The sequence below is a fragment of the Triticum aestivum genome, chromosome 5D (genome assembly GCF_018294505.1).
Source record: "Triticum aestivum cultivar Chinese Spring chromosome 5D, IWGSC CS RefSeq v2.1, whole genome shotgun sequence".
Classification (NCBI taxonomy): Eukaryota; Viridiplantae; Streptophyta; class Magnoliopsida; order Poales; family Poaceae; genus Triticum; species Triticum aestivum.
Genome location: NC_057808.1, coordinates 51,559,205 through 51,579,702, shown reverse-complemented (window position 1 = coordinate 51,579,702; position 20,498 = coordinate 51,559,205). Strand labels below are relative to the sequence as shown.

Here is a 20,498-nt window from a genome sequence, read left to right as displayed (position 1 = left end):
CCACCACATCTATGATGATACCGGGTTTTGTCACAATTATCGTCATAGAAGTGTCATATGTATGACAGAAAAAAATTTCGTTCGGCCCAAAATGTCATGGATGTGTCTTTCTTTTGTAGTGAGGTGCCGTATGTTCGGTACTTGATCGGTTGGATCGCGAAGACATTCGACTACATCAACCGCGTTAACCTAACGCTTCCACTTTCGGTCTACGAGGGTACATGGGCACACTCTCCCCCTCTCGTTGCTATGCATCTCCTAGATAGATCTTGCGTGATCATAGGAATTTTTTTGGAATTGCATGCTACGTTCCCCAACAGATGAAGGGGAAGAAAATTGAGAGAGAGAGAGAGACAAGGAGTCATCTTCAGCTAAAGATAAGCTTGATATGTATGTGGACCATGACAAGGAGCATGGTGCCAACACCGCCCCCACCCCTGCGCGCAAGCTTATGTTCCTCCACGGGAGCGAAAGAAGATAAGGAAATGGGCATCCCCTGCCCTGCGGAGGCAAAACAAAATGATGAGTTAGCAAAAATAATAATAAGAAAATGACTTAGGAGATCATGCATATGCATGAAATCACTTAGAGTGCGTGGGTTTTGAAAAGTTCTGGATTTTTCTAGCAACGCGGTTCGTATATGTCCTTCTCTCCCTAACTTAATCAAAGAAGACAAGTTGTTGGCACCGACAGTGCGACGGCAGCCACGACATGCTCATTAATGTATTTTCATCTACTATTATTGTGTTACAAATTATTTTGCCCTCGTAGCAAGCACGGGCAAATACATAGTTAGAAAAAAATATACTTTTAATTATCTGCAGGTCTAATTAACTGTGCCTGATTAATTAACTAGCAAAAGGTCCCGTGTGTTGCAACGGGAGAAAAAATCATAATCACCAATGGCCATGACCATATTTTGCTGCATCACCGAGATACACGATCGCTCCCAATTTTGTGAAATCATCAACAATTTTTGAAATCATGAACATTTTTATAAACTTGTGCACATATTCGGAATCATGAACATTTTTCAAATACATGCGCACATATTCAAATTTTCAAACATTTTCCAAAACCAATACTTTTTTTTGAATTCGTGATCATTTTATACTATTCCAAACATTTTTTAAAAATTGTGAACAGTTTTATTGAATCGGTGAACATTTTTAGAATCGACGAAACATATTTTTGGAAATTGTCGGAACAATTTTTGAAATTCACGAACATTTTTTTGAATTAACGAACATTTTATGAAATAGATGATCATCTTTTGAATCAGCGAACATTTTATGAATGAATAAACTATTTTGTAAGTTACGAATAGTTTTTAAATAGTTAGGATATTTGTCCATTCATGACCATTTTTTGAATTGCCAAAATTTTGTTCAATTGCAATAACATGTTTTAATACACGAACTTTAAAAAAAATCATGAACATGTTTTGATTTTCCGAACATTTTTTTTCAAAATTTTGCATATTTTTTAAATAAGCAAACATTCTTTTACTAAATCGCAAACATTTTTTGAATTCACAGGCATTTGATGATTTATTAAAAAAAATATTTCAAAATTTTCATTTTCTTAAATTTTTAAAACTTTCTTAAAGTCCCAAATTATTTAAAGTAGAAAAGGCAAAAACGAAAAAAATGAAATTTGGAAACAGGCTACCCAGACATAGGTCGGCCCGAACATGCGCGTTGCATCTTCTCCCAACGTGCAGAGCGCAGTATAGGAGGTCCCTACTACATGGGCCGGCTCAGGCAAGGATTCCCTTGTGTGAAACATTTTTTATGAATTATAGGTGGCAGTGGTGAGTGATATTTTGTAACTTTGAAGGTAATTTTCGTGACGTACCACCAGAAGCAATAACCCTTTATTATATATATATATATATAGAGAGAGAGAGATTATATTATTGACTTGGTTTCCATATCAATTTGGGGTGTAAAAATCTTTATTTAAAATAAACTAATTAATTATATGAGTAATTAATTGTTGGCTAATTAATTGTATTAATGACTTGATTTTTAAATTGAATCGGTGCTTAGCTTCTAAATTATTTTCGCATTAATAGCTAGTGAGAACGACGTCTGTACACGCATTCTCTTTAATAGTATAGATTAATTGTGATAGAACCCACCTCCCTACCTACCAAATTTATTCAAATTTCCACCGCTGGCCAGGTGGCCCACCATGCCAGCCTCGCACGCGGCCATTACAGTTTATCTCGCTAGTCGTCTATAGCTAGCCAGCCTCTCTCTAGTCCTCAACCCATCCCAAATCTTCTTTGGTTCCTCCCGGCGAGAGTTCCAGCCTAGCCCTCTGGCGGCCGCCGCTAGGGCCAGGGCCTGATGGCTACGGTGTGCGCTGGACCCTGCGGCGCGTTGGAGCATGGTGGCCGACAGCCGACAGAAAGAGTGATCGATACCTCCCCGTTATTTACCTTTGATCTTCCGTTTCCCGATCTGGTTCTTCATCCTTTTGTGTTTTTGTTGGATGAATCTAGTCATTGGGTGCTGTTGCTCGCAGGCTGCGGCCATGGAAGATCCTGGAGGAAGATTGACGCCAGCGGATGCCGATCTTGTACAGAGCAATCGAGGATCCCGTCCCACAGGTTTGCAGATCTTAACTTGTGATTCTAGTACATGTTCTAGATCAGAACTTCTGATCTTCAGCAGCTGGTAACGGAAAAACTTGCACGGTTAGTAAGTTTCCATGCCATGTCGAGTTTTACATCGAATCTCCGCCACAAGAGATAAACATGGCCTGGATAATGATTAATGAATACTAACATATTCTAGTACATGGAGTGCTTCTGTAAGGAAACAACGATCGAGTATGGGAAATTAAGAACACCGTTGTAAGGCTGCTTGTTATCAAGTGAGAGGTTGTGGATTCGATTCTAATCATAGGGGATTTAAGTTCAGGAATCAGGAATTCTTCATTCCACTTCAGTTGAAACTTCAACGTTGCTTAGCAACTCTAGCTAGCAGAGTGGTCAGATAACATATGGATGCAATTTTATTTTATTTTGAGAAGTATACATATGCAAATCATGCTACACTATTATTGCTTGCCTATTAATTCACTGTCGTTACAGTTCTAGTTTATTCACTATTATTCAATTTATTACCTACTTACCAAATTTACTCAAATTTCCAGCGCTGACCTGACGGCCTACCCTGTCAGTAGCCTCGCTCATGCGGGCGTTACAGTTCGTCTCGCCCGTCTATACCATGGGATCGGAGGCCAGGACGCCATTTCCAAATTTCCAAGCATGGTGGCTGGAGCGTGATGTAGGCGTTCCAGGTTTCACGTCACTTCTTCATAGACCTGTAAGCTTCCCACCTCACTTCTTCCCGTGCTGCAGTATAAACTTTGACTGATCGGATTGGTTGGGCACAGGGTAGACGGGGAGTAGGAGGAGCAGGAGATGTGGGTTTCGCAGTGGTGATGGTTCGTTTACCTCTGATGTTCTTATTTTTCCCTTTGTCTTTGTGGACACCGTGGTGATTTCTGTTGCTGGCAGGCTGCAGCCATGGGACGTTAGGATGATCTCGGTGGGAGATTGACGCTAGCGCGGATGCCGATCTTCTCTTGAGCCCCATGAGGTTTGCCTTAAACTGTTGGGTCTAGTGCACATTCTATGGTCAGAGCTGCCGCCTTTTAGCAGGTGGAACTGAAACTTGTACCCAAGTTTCCATGTCCATGACAGCACCATACCGTAGTAAACTTTTCTTTTTGATAGCAAGATAGGAGGAATCTGAAGTCGTACTTGAAGCTTGGCGACAAGAGCTAACATGCTTTGGATAACTAATATCATAATATAGTACATGGAATGATTCTGCAATATTCTTGGTAGGTGGCATAGGTACTAGCAAGGCCAAAATGAAGGCAGTTGCCATTAGCAGAGAGACAAGCGTTGTCATGTTCTCTTACATAGGCACTCAATGAAGCTTAATCTTAATTATCAACATACGGGCAGTGTTGCTCGATCATGTGGGCCTAGCTTGTCATGCCTTATCTTCCACACTTCTACGTCGGTGCATGGCATAAGGGGATATGAATGGCCATATGTTCATCTGTGTGGGGGAAAATCCTCATAGGGCTGAAAATTTTAACATCTCTCTGTGGACCCAGGAGAATTCCATGGGGCCTACCCTTGCCTCCAACTGCTCCCATAGCCTACTTTGTTGGTGTGTGATCACTGTCGCTTGCGCTACTCCAAGAGTTGCGATGTCCCGCTGTATAGGACAGGAATACCATGGCATGTGAGCTAATAGCTGGTAAGTCTTGGTGGTATCTAGTCATTTCCAGCGGATGGAGTCTAGCTAGTGACCCTAGATGGGGCATACCAAAATCCCAATATAATTATCGAGCGGTACCTAGTTTCCGAGCGGGTCGGGTCAAACTGGTGTCTCTCAAGGGTAATATTCTGAGGATTCATTTCAGAACCAGAACACAAGTTGTGATGCTTCAGTCATGAGTTGTTCGGTAGCCGACTGGTGTCTTGCTGGAGGCGGAAATTAGCTTCCCGTCACATGCACTATTCGAGTGGTCCTAGACCCCTTGAGGTCAACTATCGGAACCCTCAATCGGCAATACTTGGGTCTCGAGTGCCCAATTCTCGAATGGTTGTCTATTGGAGGCGTATTGTATTTGCATTGATTTTGGTGCGTAGTCGCGAATGTCGCACCCATGAAGGTCAACCATTGAAACCCCAATTCAAACAAGCACAAGGGCGGGAATGGTCATGAGGTCCACGCAGTCTTCGGGCAAACTATTGTGAGGAAGCAGTCATTGAACGATCTCCATGTCTTCAATTGAGCAAGCATTAAGGTGGAATGACGTGTCATTAAAATCACAATGGGATCTATAGTGGAGGGGCCACATTACATCTTTAGTTTTCAGTTTCAAAGGGCCTCAACCCTCAGGAATGAGGTGCGGCATGACATGGGACCACTTGCAGCTTTTTCATGTTTTCATGGTGTGTGGCGAAGTGGATCGCCATCTTGGTTTCCCCCTCTATAAAGTAGAGGGGCGGGGGTAAAAGTAAAAGGTAATTTAGCCAGTTGTCAATTTTGCTTCCACTCGCCATGTGCTCTAGGCAACAAGCTTGTGCGACCAACATACTGACGCTTGGTTTTCTTTCTTTAATTTGTGCCCGCCCTGCCCCATAGAGCCCACTCTCATGTTCCTTCCATTGATTCCAAATCTTCCTAGATCTGGGCCGCCACTATCGAATTCAATCCTTCCTCAATGAAGAGGGAGTGCTTGAGGAGAAGTTTGTGGTGCCATAGTCTTGGCCCAGGAGGAGCTTCAAGCAGTGGCGATGGTGGCATCAATGAAATCCACTATGGCAAAGGAGGCGACAGGAGGGCTTATCCCCAAGGGCATGCTCCAATGGTGAGCTACTCTTGGATGGCTTTCCCCACTCCTGAATGAATGTTCCATTGATTGCACTCATATCTAAAACTCGCGGCTCTAGATCTAGGACGCCATAGTCTGGGACAACAAGGAGGAGCTTCAAGTAGTGGCGATGGCGGAATGGATGAAATCCACTGTGATAGAGCAGGCAACAGGAGTGCTTCTCCCCAAGGGCATGCTCCAGTGGTGAGCTACTCCGGGGTGTCTTTCCCCACCCCCGACACGGATGAGGTTATTGTCCACACACCCATCTTGAATCTTCAACAAGGGCTGGCACACAGAGTTGTTTTACCGCTCCAAGTTACCACCCTCCCTCTCGTGTGGAGAGCGAGCTGGAATGAACTTCTGGGGGATTTGGAAGAGGCTGAATTTCAAGTCGTTCAGGCACATCTCTCACATGTGCTTTAGTAGGGAAACACCAGGGTTGGAATGATCTCAACCTTCATTGATCGGCGGATATAGACCATTAAGCAAAGGATTCACCTAATGTTTGAGCTGACCAGGCTTGATGATATGACTCGAGAGGTAGAAGCCAGATCCTCAAAGGATGCTTTGATACCCTAAGTTAGGAGATTGTTGAAAGCTGACATTGTCATTACCAATGCACCCCATCAGGGCCTTTCCAGTCAGTTATTGTTTTTCTTTTGATATGGACATCAGCAATTTAAGTAGTCGCCGAGTGGAAATCTTCACTTGCCCGCACCTTCTGGTTTCGTAGTTTCTGGAGACCTTCATCTCTAGGCTCCCCTACCCAAAAACAAGGGAAACGGCCAAGGTTCTTAAATGGTGCAAGCACGCAAGGTGTAGGTGCCTCCGGCATTGGTGATAACATAGGCGACGCGGCTCAGGCGAAGGAGAAGTAGAAACATGTAGATGGCTCCCATGTTCAAAGACGGTGCGACTCCTCTATTTGTCTTGCCTGGGTTGTACCAACTGTCGCTAAGATATAGAAAACTAATGCACCACTGGGTAGGATCGGTGCAGCTCTGGTGAAGGGTAATTCCTCAACATCACCAACGACGAAGGTTGCCTCCAAGGTGGCGCGGTCTACCAGGTAAGTTGCCAAGTACAGACCTGGGTCTCGTACTCTGTCATCCATTGGCAGCACGGAATGATACTGGTCTTGTTGTGATTTTGGTAGTCTAGCAAAGAGGGGGGCTCGTACCGACACATTGAGTGACGAATGGTCCAGTCAAGATGTTGGCATGCCAGAGCCAATTGTTATGCCATTGTCATCCCCGAGCCTCTTGAGTTCCTTCTCTACTATGTACCACTCAGCCACACAATAGTTTGTCGAGCTCAAAGGGCTAGGAGAGTGTCCTTAATTCTGATCAGGGCACCAGTGCAAAGGGGTTGGACATCATGCCTCCATCCAATCAGATGGAGAGGTAAGGTACCTAGCCGATCAAGGATTGATGGGATGAACTATAGTTACCTCCATCGCCCAGCAAGTTGGTGGGGCTCTCATCCGTCTAATGTCCAACAGGAAGAAGCACCATTGGCTCTGCCACCGTACCACAAGATGGAAGTGCACACGTGGGACCCCATCGCTCACTCATCAAACAGAAGTGTTGGGAGCATCCCCCTCCACTATAGTAGAGTGGACACAAGATACTGGTGGTAGCTTGCTGGATTCACCCATCATCTTCCCTCGGGGTGATCATTTCAGGATCTTGAAATGAATCAATATGATAGGAGCCGAGTCATGTGGGTGGCGACCAGCGAGGAGGCGAAGCAATTAGAACTCCATCGGCTCACTCCCGATCATGTTGGAGACCGCGAAGGAGTGCACCAACTTGGTGAAGAGAAAGTTCTAGCCTGTCACGGAGGTATGCTCTCTTAGCTTGTATATTTCACACTTGGGCCGCAGAAGATCGCGCGGCAAGCTCGAGGAGGAGTTCGAGTCAATGAGGATGCACAATAGGATCCTTAAGGAAGAGAAGGTTGAGACCGTGAGTGGACTAAAGAAAGCGCAAGAGATTGCCAAAGGTAAGCCCTTTACTCATGTCATGCTTAGCCACGAGTTGCTATGGGTGTTGATCAAAGTTTTGAATAGCTAGCTATCGCCCCACTATAGCAGTCTGAGCAGGGCGCACTAAATAATCGACTATTTGCTTCACGCACAATTGTCCAATAAAGTTACGATATAGCTGATTTGGAGGACCATCGCTATTTGTCATAGCCCACCTTTTAAAACAATGGTGTTCATGGTATGTGAATGTACTTTGTAGAGGCCAACCACGTGATAAAGGTCTTGAATGCGATTGTTGAGATACCTTATGCTCCCCTCTTGGGGGGGCTAAGTGAAATTCGTAGAGATTTTTTGGATCACCTCTAGCAGGTGCTTAGGCGGGTAAAAGAGCTGAAGGACGTGAACCGGGTAGTTTGCAGTGCCCTCTAGGAGCGCGGATCAACGCCTGATTGTGTGGACACGATCATAAGCCTCATGTACTATGGGCCCAAGTAGGTGATGAGGTGAAGAAGCTGTAAAGGGTGGCTTTCGAGAAGGTTCCCACGTGGCGCTTATTGTAGCAAGTCCCACTACCATGCGATCCCGCTGATGGAAATGGTGATGGCTTCACTGTTGAGTTCCCCGAGGAGAATGTCGAGGCCTTGTTGAAGTAGACTAATTCTGATGATGATTTTATTGATGGCAAGTCTAAATAGGGTATGACATAATGAGTGCTAAGGTTATTGATGGTCTTAACCTGAGATCTATCAAAACCTTTGTTAAGCGCTGCTATTGATAGTCAAACTCATGTAACAATGGTTAAATCTCAAGACCACGGTGTTGTTGATTAAATCAAGTGTCTTGGTGTAGAATACTAACAAGAGGAACCATGACAGGTAGAACATCAAGAACAAGTTGTGATGTCATTTCTAAAAACAAACCTGATTTTATTGGGTTCTGAGAGACAAAGAGGCAAATCATTTATGATGGTTTCCTGTCTAGTGTAAAAACAAACCTAGCTCTTTTGGAAGATGAGGATAGATGTGTTTATGACATTGAGGAGATGATGGCAGTGGCCACTAACTAACACCTGACTTTCATTGGGTAGCCCTTTCTGGTCACATGATGAGCTTGTCAGCAAGGAATAGAATGAAGCTTTGGAAAAACCCTTCTTTGAGAAAGTAATCTAGAAAGCTATCATTGGCATATATGCACATGTGGCTCCTAGCCCTTACGACCTAACTTATGTTTCTATCAAACCATTTAGTATTTGATTGAGAATGATTTCATGGCTCTTGTTAGAAGTGTTCAAAATTGCGAATTTGATATGTCTACACTTATTTTTTCTCTCATCATCTTGATTCCCAAAGAGACCAATGCTAAGAATCTTTAGGCCCATTAGTTTGATCAATTGCTCTGTTAAGATTTTTAAAAAAGATATGATAACAAGGGTTTCCCCTGCGGAAGAAAGCCTTTATTCCCTAATCAGAATGTTTTTATAGGCATATTCATTTTTACAGAGTGTTGTTAGTGCGCATGAACTTATTCATGAGTTTCATAGACCTGGATTTGAAGGTATATATATTTAACACTATATTATGAGAAAGCCTATGTTAGTGCCGCTGGGACTTCCTTGTGAATATGCTAACCACCAGAGGCTTTGCAAGTAAACGGATTAGTTGGATATACAATACTATTGCTCGAAGTTCTTTTTATGTGAGATTAAATGAGGTAAATGGACAATACATTATGGGTGGAAAAGGCCTTAAGCAGGAGGATCCTCTCTCCCCCATTTCATTCAAACTAGTAGGTGACTTGTTTTCAAAATACATGCAAAAGCCATTAGTTGTGTGATCATATCTTGATCATGTCATCAGCCTCTAGTACACTGATGGAAACATCCTATTCATTGGTCCCTCCATTGATAATGCAAGAACCCTTAAGGGTTGTTTTCCTTCTTTGATATGTTGTCGGACATGAAAATCAACTTTAACAAAAGTGACCTAGTTACTATTAATATGGATGAAGAACATTATTCTAAGATCTTTTCTCGAATTTTCTACTGCAAGATGATTTCCTTTCCTCTTAAGTATCTTGGGTTTCCCTTGCATTTTACCAAACGTAGGAGGGAAGATCTCCAACCTATTGTAGACAAGGTCATTACAAATATTCCTTCTGTGAAATATAAAACACTGAACTATGATGGGAAGCTTGTGCTTCTCGGAATTATTATTGCTACCATTCTAATGTATTTAATGTAAATTCTAAGTTCCCTAATGAGTGAAAAATGTTATCACTTCTAAGATGTCTCATTTCTTTGGGGTAAATTTGGAGTTTCACATCAATACCACGTAGCTATTTGGGGACGTATCTCTCATTGTACGGATTTTGGTGGGATGGGGGTACCTAATCGGAGAGCCCTTAATTTTGCCTTCTTATCCTCTTGGCTTGGTGGTGATAAGAACTACCAAGTCCCTGGTGGATAGAACCTCCTAAAATATTGACCAGTTTATGATTTGAGGTGTTTGTCATGGGGGAAATGAAACTACACAACACCTCATTTTTTATTTGCATGCTCTTTTGGTCTTGCATTTATGAGAGTTTTGAGTGTGATAGGCCTTAGTGAATGGTTGGTATTTCAAATGTCTGGACTCCTTGGAAAAAATGATGTTTGCAGTATGTTTGATGTTGCTTCCTTGTGGAGTATTTGGACCTTACGTATTGAGATATCTTCCCACGGAAACGTATGGTCAGATGGCAGGTATTTCTAGGAAGAATGAGCATGTGGCTTCATGATTGGGAGATCATGTGCGATAGTACACAACTACCATGTTGGATCGTTGAAGAGGCAAGCTCCTTAGAATCTCATGGGAAGGATCCTACCTGTGGTGAAACTGATGAATAGTGACATATCTTCCTATGTGCCATAACCAACTGGTTTGAGGTCACTGAGAAATGCATTTGGTGATGTAGTTTGCACGTTGTGTATCCTGATGTCTCTAGTTTTCGTTTCCTTGTGGCTTGTAAGAAATCCTATATGGTTTTCTTAAATTCCGGTGCAGCTACTTTCCTCTTTTTCCTGAGCATTGTATACTGTTTTGATTGTGGCCTCGTTTTCAATAAAATGGGGATGTGGGGAAACCCCTTCCATTCAAAGAAATGATTCTGCAAGGATAACACAGATCCTTCGCATCTTGTTCGGTATATACCAATTGGTAATATCATTTCAACAAAGAATATTTCATTAGATCCACTCTAGAGAGAAGTTTAAAATGGTATGGCATATAACTCTTGATTGCAAAATTAATGGTGTTTTATTAAAATGCATAGAGACTTATAAACCGGGATAAAGGGAGTACGAACTTTGTATAATACTTGATTGATGAAGTACCAAACAAAGCAAAACAATACAATGTCATTTGAAGCTGAAAGTTCAATTTACAGGAGGGTGGCAAGGTCATTTGTGTTTCCTATCAACCTTAGAGGAATATATATTCTCAAGTTGCACAAAACAAGTGTCAAATAACTAGTCACATGGCTATTTATGGTAATTCTAGCAATTGAGATTTTTTGCGACAACTAAAATAAATCATTTTATACCAAAAAAGGCCACAAACTTTAGTGTGTGATAAAACAAAAGTTGTCATTATCAAAAACAACAAATCAAATAATATGTTCCTTTTATTAACTCAAGGGCAATCAATTTAACACAATCAAAAAAACTTTGAGGCATCAATGTATAGATGTACTATATCATTGACCCATGAAGCAATCGGCTTCAATCTCTTGCAACTCATGAAGCACATGATTGCTTATTTCCATGAAATCAGTGGTAGTTGTCACACAACCAAAGCACCGGAAGGACGGAAGAATGCACAAGTAGGTTAGGTTGTTTTGAGGAGAGTCAAAATGGACAAACATATAGTGCATCGCGGAGTGAGAACAAAAGGTGCAATTATGTGAACACAAACCAATATTTCATTTATTGGAGAGAGGACACTTTTGAAGTGTATATGTGTGGATTGGGTAGCCCTTTCCATCAGTTTGGACTTTTAGTTGCATTGGCTCATGCATGAAGTTTGTCATAATATCAGATCCTAAGGTCTTGAGTTCAAGTTCTGGCTTTCGCCTTATATGTGTTAGCTCGTTGCCCCCCTATGTGTCCATGTATTATCCTCTTGAGCCATACATATGATTCTATTCATGTGTTGACTTTTCGCCTCACACGTGAGAGGGGGTATTGAAGTGTATATGTGGATTGCCTAGCGATTCCATAAGTGTTTAGAATTTTGGCTGTGTTGGCGAGTGCATGAAGCTTGTTAGACACAAACATTGTGGAGGTATCAATTTGTCGAAACCCTAATGGCCTACAAGGGAACTTTGACGATGATTAAGACTCTACATAAATCAGATGAAACTTCCGATGTCTGATAAAAGAGCAATGGTTTGTAATTATGTATGCCAAATTCCTGTGAAATTTGTGTAAAATTATTGCATTAAATAAAAATAACCCAAGTTGCAATTTAACAGTTCGATGCACTCAAGACATAAGCCATAAAGCACACCCACAGAATAAAATTCATATTTTTGGTAAAAAATAGAAATTACCTAGACAAAAATGCAATCATTCACATTGAAGCACAAGAAAGTCCATAACCAAATCTTCATCGGCGGCCCCTTCCTATTGACAATTCTTCTAGCCAGCATACACCTTCACAACATGTTTAGCGCATGGTATGGATCGTCTTTGATGGTGTGCTTCTGAAAGGTTGTCCGTGTAGTGCAGGAAGTGCCAAATTCAGTATCCTGGAGGTGAGTGATACCGCCATGGTGCTCGGCACCCACATTCTATTACCCTTAACCATTCATGATGGTTAGGAGGTTGGTGAAGTTAGGTGGTTGGATGTTCATGATGGTTTCATCAGGGTTGATCTCATTCCATGAGATGCAGACATTAGTGCTTGTTCCCAATAGGATAGTCATAAAAATCCTTAAGCATTAGCTCATTGCTATGGAGATTCAAAAATGATGTGTAAAAAGTAAATTGGCTTCAATCAAAAAATGTTAATTGGCTATTCTCAAATGCATTCGACTACAGTCGTTTCTTCAAGTAAACAATGTAGAGGAAACTACTACATTCAAATGCATTTCAGAATAGCCAACTGACAATTTTTTTATTGAACCAATTTATAGTTTGGTCTGCATTTCTAGATCTCTGTAGCACTGACATAATGCTTTGGGATTTCTATGATTATCTTAATGCAGAAAAACAATGGTGTCGGCTTCTCGTGGACTGTGATCAAACCTTATGTCAACATAGTAAACATCCAACCACTAGACTTTGCCACCCTCCTAACCATCATGAACAATGAAGGGTACTAGGATGAAGCTTTAGAGCACCGTGGCAGCATTGCTCACTTCCAGGATACTGAATTTTCCACCCTCATGCACTTTATGAATACCTTGGGAAGCATGTCATCAAACACAATCATTGTGGCACACTCAATATGCTGATGAAGGTGGATGGTGGTCTGAAGAATGGTTGACGGGCAAGGGACTCCAATGAAGCTTTAGTTATCGACTTTCTTGAGCTTGAATGCGAATGGTTGTGTTTCTGTATGGATTATTTCTATGGTGTACCAAAATGATGAATTTTACTTAGTGGGTGTCTTCTGTGGTAGATTTCTCAAGTGAATCGTTAAATTCTTAAATTTCAAACTTAAGTTGGTATTTAATGCAATAATTTTACATCAAAATTATAGGAAGTTTACATAAAACATTGCTCCTTTTCTAAAACTAGAACTTTCTATGATTGGTTAAAGTTCTAATACTCGAGAAATTTTTCCAAGCAAGCCATTATGGTGTTTCAGTTGCTAAAATCCCAAGGAGACCTTAATGCATGGCACATATTAAATCCAAAATTATAATTATCAAAGGCAACAAAGCAAATAATATGTTCATTTTATTAACTCAGGGGCGATAAATTTAACACAATCTAACTCAAAACACTTCAAGGCACTATATCAATGACATAGTTCAAGCAATTGGCTCTAATATCTTGCAGATCATGAAGCACACGATTGCTTCTTTCCATGAAATCGGTGGTAGTTGTCACATAATCAAAGCACTAAAAGGAAGGAAGAATGAACAAATGTAGATTAGGTTGTTTTGATAAAACAGTTGGAGTGTATATGTGGATTTCCTAGCCCTTTCTATCAGCTCAATCTTTGGATTGTGTTGGCTAGTGCAAGAAGGTTGTCATGGTATCAAGCCTAAGGTCTTGAGTTCAAGTGCTGGCTTTCGCGATTAATCCCAAAATTGTTGTTTCCCCTCTGTATCACGGTGTAGTCCTCTTGAGACTTACCTCTAATTCAATTCACGTGTTTACTTCCCATGTCACACATGAGAGAGGGTGTTTTACTGTATTTGTGGATTGCCTAGCCCTTTCCATCAGTTTAGAATTTTGCTTGCGTTAGCGCGGAATTTGACGATGATTAAGACTCTACATAAATCATATAAAACTCCCATTGTCCGATAAAAGAGTAATGCTTTGAGGTGTTGTATGCCAACTTCATACAAAGTTCGTGCAAAATTATTTCATTAAAAATAACCCAAGTTGAATCTGATAATTTACTGATGCACTTGAGACATATGCCACTTGAGACATATGCCATAAAGCACACCCACTAAATAAAATTCATAGTTTTGGTGCAAACTAGAAAGAACCCAGACAAAAACACAATCATTTACATTGAAGCATAAGAAAGTTCGCCATCAAATCTTCAACGGTGGCTCCTTCCTATCGACAATTCTTCTTACCAAAATCCACCTTCAACAATGTTTAGCACGCGGTACCTAGGGATTGTCTTTGATGGCGTGCTTCCCAAAGTTGTCGATGATATGCAGGATATAGTGGCAAATTCATTATCCTGGAGGTGAGAGATGCCGCCATGGTGCTCCGCACCCTCATTCTAGTACCCTTCACCGTTCATGATGGTTAGGAGGTTTGTGAAGTTAGGTGGTTGGATGTTCACAATGGTTTCATAAGGGTTGATCTCATTCCCTGAGAAGCAAACACTAGTGTTTGTCTGTATTACAATATTCGTAAAAATCTCGTAGCAATATCTTAGTGCTATGGAGATTCATAATGTCCAAAATATGAACTGGGTTAAATAAAAAAATATTAATTGGATATTCTCAAATGCATTCGACTACAACCGTTTCTTGAAGTAAACAATGTAGAGGAAACAAGTGCATTCGAATGCAATTGAGAATAACCAATTGACAGTTTTTTATTGAACACAATTTATATTTAAGATCGCATTTCTGAATCTCCATACCGACCTAATGTTTTTGGATTTATATGGTTATCTTAATGAAGATAAGAATTGGTGTCAGCTTCGCATGGACTGAGATCAACCCTTATGACAACATAGTAAACTTCCAATCACCAGACTTCACCACCCTCCTAACTATCATGAACAATGATGGGTACTGGAATGAGGCCGCAGAGCACCGTGACAGCATCGCTCACCTCAAGGATACTGAATTTTCCACTCTCATGCACTTTGTGAACAACCTTGGGCAGCACATCTTTAAAGACAATCCATGCGGTGCACTCAACATGTTGTTGAAAGTGGATGCTGGTCATAAGAATGGTCAACATGCAAGGAACACTAATGAATCTTTGGTTATCGAATTTCTTAAGCTTGAATGTGAATGGTTGTGTTTATGTATGGCTTATTTCTATGGTGTACCAAAATGATGAATTTTATTCAATGGGTGTCTTTTGTGGCTGATGTCTCAAATGTGTCATTAAATTCTCGAATTTCTAACTTGATTTAGTATTTAATGCAATAATTTTACATCAAATTCATAGGAAGTACACATAAAAATTTTCCAAACTTTTCTATTGTTTGATAATGAAACTGCCTATGATTATCTAGAGTTTAAATCCTTGGGAAAATTTTCCTGGTAGTCCAGTCCATTAGGGTGTTTCAGCTGCTTAAATCCAAAGTAGACATTATTACATGGCACATCTTAAATCCAAAGTTATCATTATCAAAAGCAACAAAGCAAATAATATGTTCATTTTATTAACTCATGGTCGATCAATTTAACATAATCTAACTAAAAACACTTCAAGGCACCCACCCATTGATGTACTATATCGATGACATAGATGAAGCAACCAAATCCAATCTCTTGCAGCTCGTGAAGCACACAATTGCTTCTTTCCATGAAATCAATGGTAGTTGTCACATAACCAAAGCACCAGAAGGATAGAAGACTGCACAAGTGTAGGTTATGTTGTTTTGAGGAGAGCCAAAATGGTCAAATATATAGTTCATGATGGAGTGAGAACATGAGGCCAATCAATTATGTGAACACAAATCGATATTTCATTTAATGGAGAGTAGACACTATTGAAGTGTATATGTGGATTGGGTAGCCCTTTTCATCACTTCAGACATTTGGTTGTGTTGGCTAGTGCATGAAGCTTGTCATGGTTTTAGAAACTAAGATCTTGAGTTCAAGTCCTGGCTTCACAATTTATCTTAAAAAATGTTGCCCCCTTTGTCTACAAGTATAGGTCTCTTGAGTCATAGCTCTGAGTCTATTCACGTGTTGACTTCCGTGTCACAAATGAGACGAGGTGTTGAAATGTATGTGTGGATTGCCTAGCCCTTCCCCATATAAGCATTGTTGAGGTGTCAATCTATCGACAACCTAATGGCCTACCCCTAATGACCCACCAGGGAAATTTATGACGATGATTAAGACTCTACATAGACCATATGAAACTTCCATTCTCCGATAAAAGACCAAAGGTTTGCAATGTTGTATGCCAACTTCCTATGAAGTTCCTCTAAAATCCTTGAATTAAAAATAACCCAAGTTTCAATCTGACAATTTACTGATGCACTTCAGATATAAGCCATACAGAACACCCACTGAATAAAATTCATAGTTTGCTACAAAGTAGAAATAACCCAGACAAAAAAGAAATCATTCACATTGAAACACAAGAAAGTCCATAACCAAATCTTCATCTATGGCCCCTTCCTATTGACAATTCTTCTGACCAGCATCTGCCTTTCAGCAACATGTTTAGCGCGTTGTAGGGATTGTCTTTGATAGTGTGCTTCCCAAGGTTGTCCATGAAATGCATGGTATAGTGGCAAATTCAGTATCCTGGAGGTGAGAGATGCCGCCATGGTCCTCCGCACCCTCATTCTAGTACCATTCACCATTCATGATGTTTAGGAGATTGGGAAGTTAGGTGGTTGGATATTCACGATGTTGTCATAAGGGTTGATCTCATTCCATGAGAACTAGACACCAGTGCTTGCCTGCATTAAGATAATCGTAAAAATCGTGAAGCATTAGCTCAATGCTATGGAGACTCAAAATGATCTATGGAATATAAATTCGGTTCCATAAAAAATGATTGCATTTGAGAATAGCCAACTGGCAATTTTTTATTGAACCTAATTTATATTTCAGTCTGCATTTCTGAATCTCCATAGCACTAACCTGATGCTTCAGGATTTCTGTGATTATCTTAATGCATACAAGCATTGGTGTTGGCTTCTCATGGAATGAGATCAACCCTTATGACAGCATAGTAAACATCCAACCACCGGACTTCACCACCCTCCTAGACATCATGGACAATGAAGGGTATTGGAATGAGGCTGTAGAGCACTGTGGCAGCATCACTCACCTCTAGGATACTGAATTTTCACTCTCATGCACTTCATGAACAACCCTGGGAGCATGTCGTCAAAGACAATCCATGTGGTGCACTCAACATCTTGTTGAAGGTGGATGCAGGTTAGAATAATGGTCAACATGCAAGGTACACCAATGAAGCTTTGGTTATCGACTTTATTGTGCTTAAATGTGAATGGTTCTGTCTTTGTATGGATTGTTTCTATGGTGCAGAAAAATGATGAATTTTATTCAGTGGGTGTCTTTTGTGGCGATGTCTCGAGTGCATCATTAAATTCTCAAATTTGCAACTTGAGTTGGTATTTAATGCAATAATTTTACATGAAATTCATAGGAAGTTCACATAAAACATTGCAAAACTTTGCTCTTTTGTCTACAATGGAGTTTCTATGATTAGCTAGAGTTTTAATCCTCGAGAAATTTATCCTACCATTAGGTTGCTTCAACTACTTAAATCCAAAGTAGACGTTAATGCATGGCACATCTCATATGTAATGAAACACTCAAAATTATACTCCCTCCATTCCTAAATATAGGGTGTATAGTTTTTGGCACGGAAATTAAACTGGAGGGAAAATTTCACAAGTTTTTGGCATGGAAATTAAAGAACGCACATGGAGGATAAAGAGATCTTATAATGTTTGAAAACATGTTTCACTCCTAAGATATCCAACAACAAGAACAACAACAACAACAACAACAACAACAAAGCCTTTAGTCCCAAACAAGTTGGGATAGGCTAGAGGTGAAACCCATAAGATCTCGCGACCAACTCATGGCTCTGGCACATGGATAGCAAGCTTCCACGCACCCCTGTCAAGAGCTTGTCCTTTGGTGATACTCCAAAACTTCAGTTCTCTCTTATCGGACTCCTCCCATGTCAAATTTGGTCTACCCCGACCTCTCTTGACATTCTTCGCACGCTTTAGCCATCCGCTATGCACTGGAGCTTCTGGAGGCCTGCGCTGAATATGCCCAAATCATCTCAGACGATGTTGGACAAGTTTCTCTTCAATTGGTGCTACCCCAACTCTATCTTGTATATCATCATTCCGGACTCTATCCTTCATCGTGTGGCCACACATCCATCTCAACATACGCATCTCCGCCACACCTAACTGTTGAACATGTCGCCTTTTAGTCGGCCAACACTCAGTGCCATACAACATTGCGGGTCGATCAACCATCCTGTAGAACTTGCCTTTTAGCTTTTTTGGCACTCTCTTGTCACAGAGAATGCCAGAAGCTTGGCGCCACTTCATTCATCTGGCTTGGATTCGATGGTTCACATCTTCATCAATACCCCCATCCTCATGCACCATTGACTCCAAATATCGAAATGTGTCCTTCTGAGGTACCACCTGCCCATCAAGGCTAACATCCTCCTCCTCACATCTAGTAGTACAGAAATCGCACATCATGTACTCGGTTTTAGTTCTACTAAGCCTAAACCCTTTCGATTCCAAGGTTTGTCTCCATAAATCTAACTTCCTATTTACCCCGGTCCGACAATCGTCAACTAGAAACACATCATCCGCAAAGAGCATACACCATGGGATATCTCCCTGTTTATCCCTTGTGACCTCATCCATCACCAAGGCAAAAAGATAAGGGCTCAAAGTTGACACCTGATTCAGTCCTATCTTAATCGGGAAGTCATCAGTGTCGACATCACTTGTTCGAACACTTGTCACAACATTATCATACATGTCCTTGATGAGGGTAATGTACTTTGCTGGGACTTTGTGTTTCTCCAAGGCCCACCACATGACATTCCGTAGTATCTTGTCATAGGACTTCTCCAAGTCAATGAACACCATATGCAAGTCCTTCTTTTGCTCCCTGTATCTCTCCATAAGTTGTCATACCAAGAAAATAGCTTCCATGGTCGACCTCCCAGGCATGAAGCCAAACCGATGTTTGGTCACGCTTGTCATTCTTCTTAAGCGGTGCTGAATGACTCTCTCCCATAACTTCATTGTATGGCTCATCAACTAAATTCCACGGTAATTAGTACAACTCTGAACATCCCCGTTGTTCTTGAAGATTGGTACTAATATACTCCTTCTCCATTTTTCTGGCATCTTGTTTGCCCTAAAAATGAGGTTGAAAAGCTTGGTTAGCCATACTATCGCTTTGTCCCCGAGGCCTTTCCACACCTCAATGGGGATACAATCAGGGCCCATCGCCTTGCGTCCTTTCATCCTTCATAAAGCCTCTTTGACCTCAGACTCCTGGATTCACCGCACAAAATGCATGCTGGCCTATTAATATCCTAAGATATCCACCTCATAGAATATCTTTTTCTAACTTATGCATGTGTGCCTATTCATTGGTGTATTTTCGTCACCTTCTATCCAACTAGTGGCAGCGCGATCTATTTGTGTACATCGCAAGCACCAGATAACGATGGTTCAAGATAGGGAGAGGATGATTGCAGCATCGCCAAAAGTAGAAAAGCACAGCTACACCTAGACCTAATTTATGTGATGGCTATATGGAAAGAATGTAATAGAAGAGTATATATTTAGGCAAGCTTTTTTTATGAAATAGCATATATGCGCGCGCGCATACACATACACACAACATGTCCACATATAGTGCATGACATTCCACTCTAACATTCTTGACATGTCCAAAAGAACTTCTAAATCCGAGCCAAAAGAAAAAAAGTTATAGCATTTCATCACCAAACACTATAAAATAATGGCAAGACAATAAGAAAATCTCTAATTACAATAATTGCAAGAAAACACACTGAAATAGTGTATACTTATTTTTCGACTATATAAGAGAATAGTTGTCTGTAATTTAATCCTTCATTTCGTCCAGCGCAGACCTTGGTCGAGCTGATCTATCCTTAATTTTTGCTTCCGAATGGAAGTTAAGTAAATAACAATTGCGCCCTTGTCAAATGTCGTAGAAACGTACTAACATTTTCCTTCCATATGCCTATGCCCCCCAGGTACAATTCATGGGTGTTAGTAAAAACCTGCAGACGAAGTTAGTGGCACGCCTACCGAAGAATCCCCAATAAAGAATCAAAAGGTTGATGGTTGATCTAACACCACATATGCTTCCACGGTGAAGAATGTGCTCGGGTAGATGACAGGGGAATGTCGGTCCCAGTTCTTCGATATTTGACAAAAAGGATGAAGTAGTCATCGACTTAATTTCTTCTCCAGAGCATGAATGATGGATTGATCAACTCGGCCAGTTCTCCTCTAGATGAAATGATGTATGAAGAAGAATGCTATGAACTTCCTTGCAGTTACTGAATAATGATATATTTTTAATTGTCTTGGCATGTTAATTTCGTCTTGCTTGTTGTTGAAATGGTATTAAAAACCTTGTTTTCATTGGGACTTAAACAAGTTATTTT

General features: G+C 40.9%; 1 long non-coding RNA gene across 3 annotated transcripts; it reads left to right on the top strand.

Annotated features, from left to right (window-relative positions):
- The first annotated feature begins 2,216 nt into the window (after positions 1-2,216).
- On the top strand, positions 2,217-20,391 carry LOC123119390 (uncharacterized). 3 transcript variants are annotated; one of them, XR_006458637.1, is made up of 5 exons: positions 2,217-2,617; positions 3,166-3,338; positions 3,409-3,459; positions 3,533-3,614; positions 20,082-20,391. It is a non-coding gene; the product is annotated as an uncharacterized lncRNA (long non-coding RNA). The 3 variants fall into 3 exon arrangements; XR_006458638.1 differs by lacking the exon at positions 20,082-20,391 and adding an exon at positions 12,647-13,099; XR_006458636.1 differs by lacking the exon at positions 20,082-20,391 and having other exon boundaries at positions 3,533-10,460.
- The last annotated feature ends 107 nt before the right edge of the window (positions 20,392-20,498 follow it).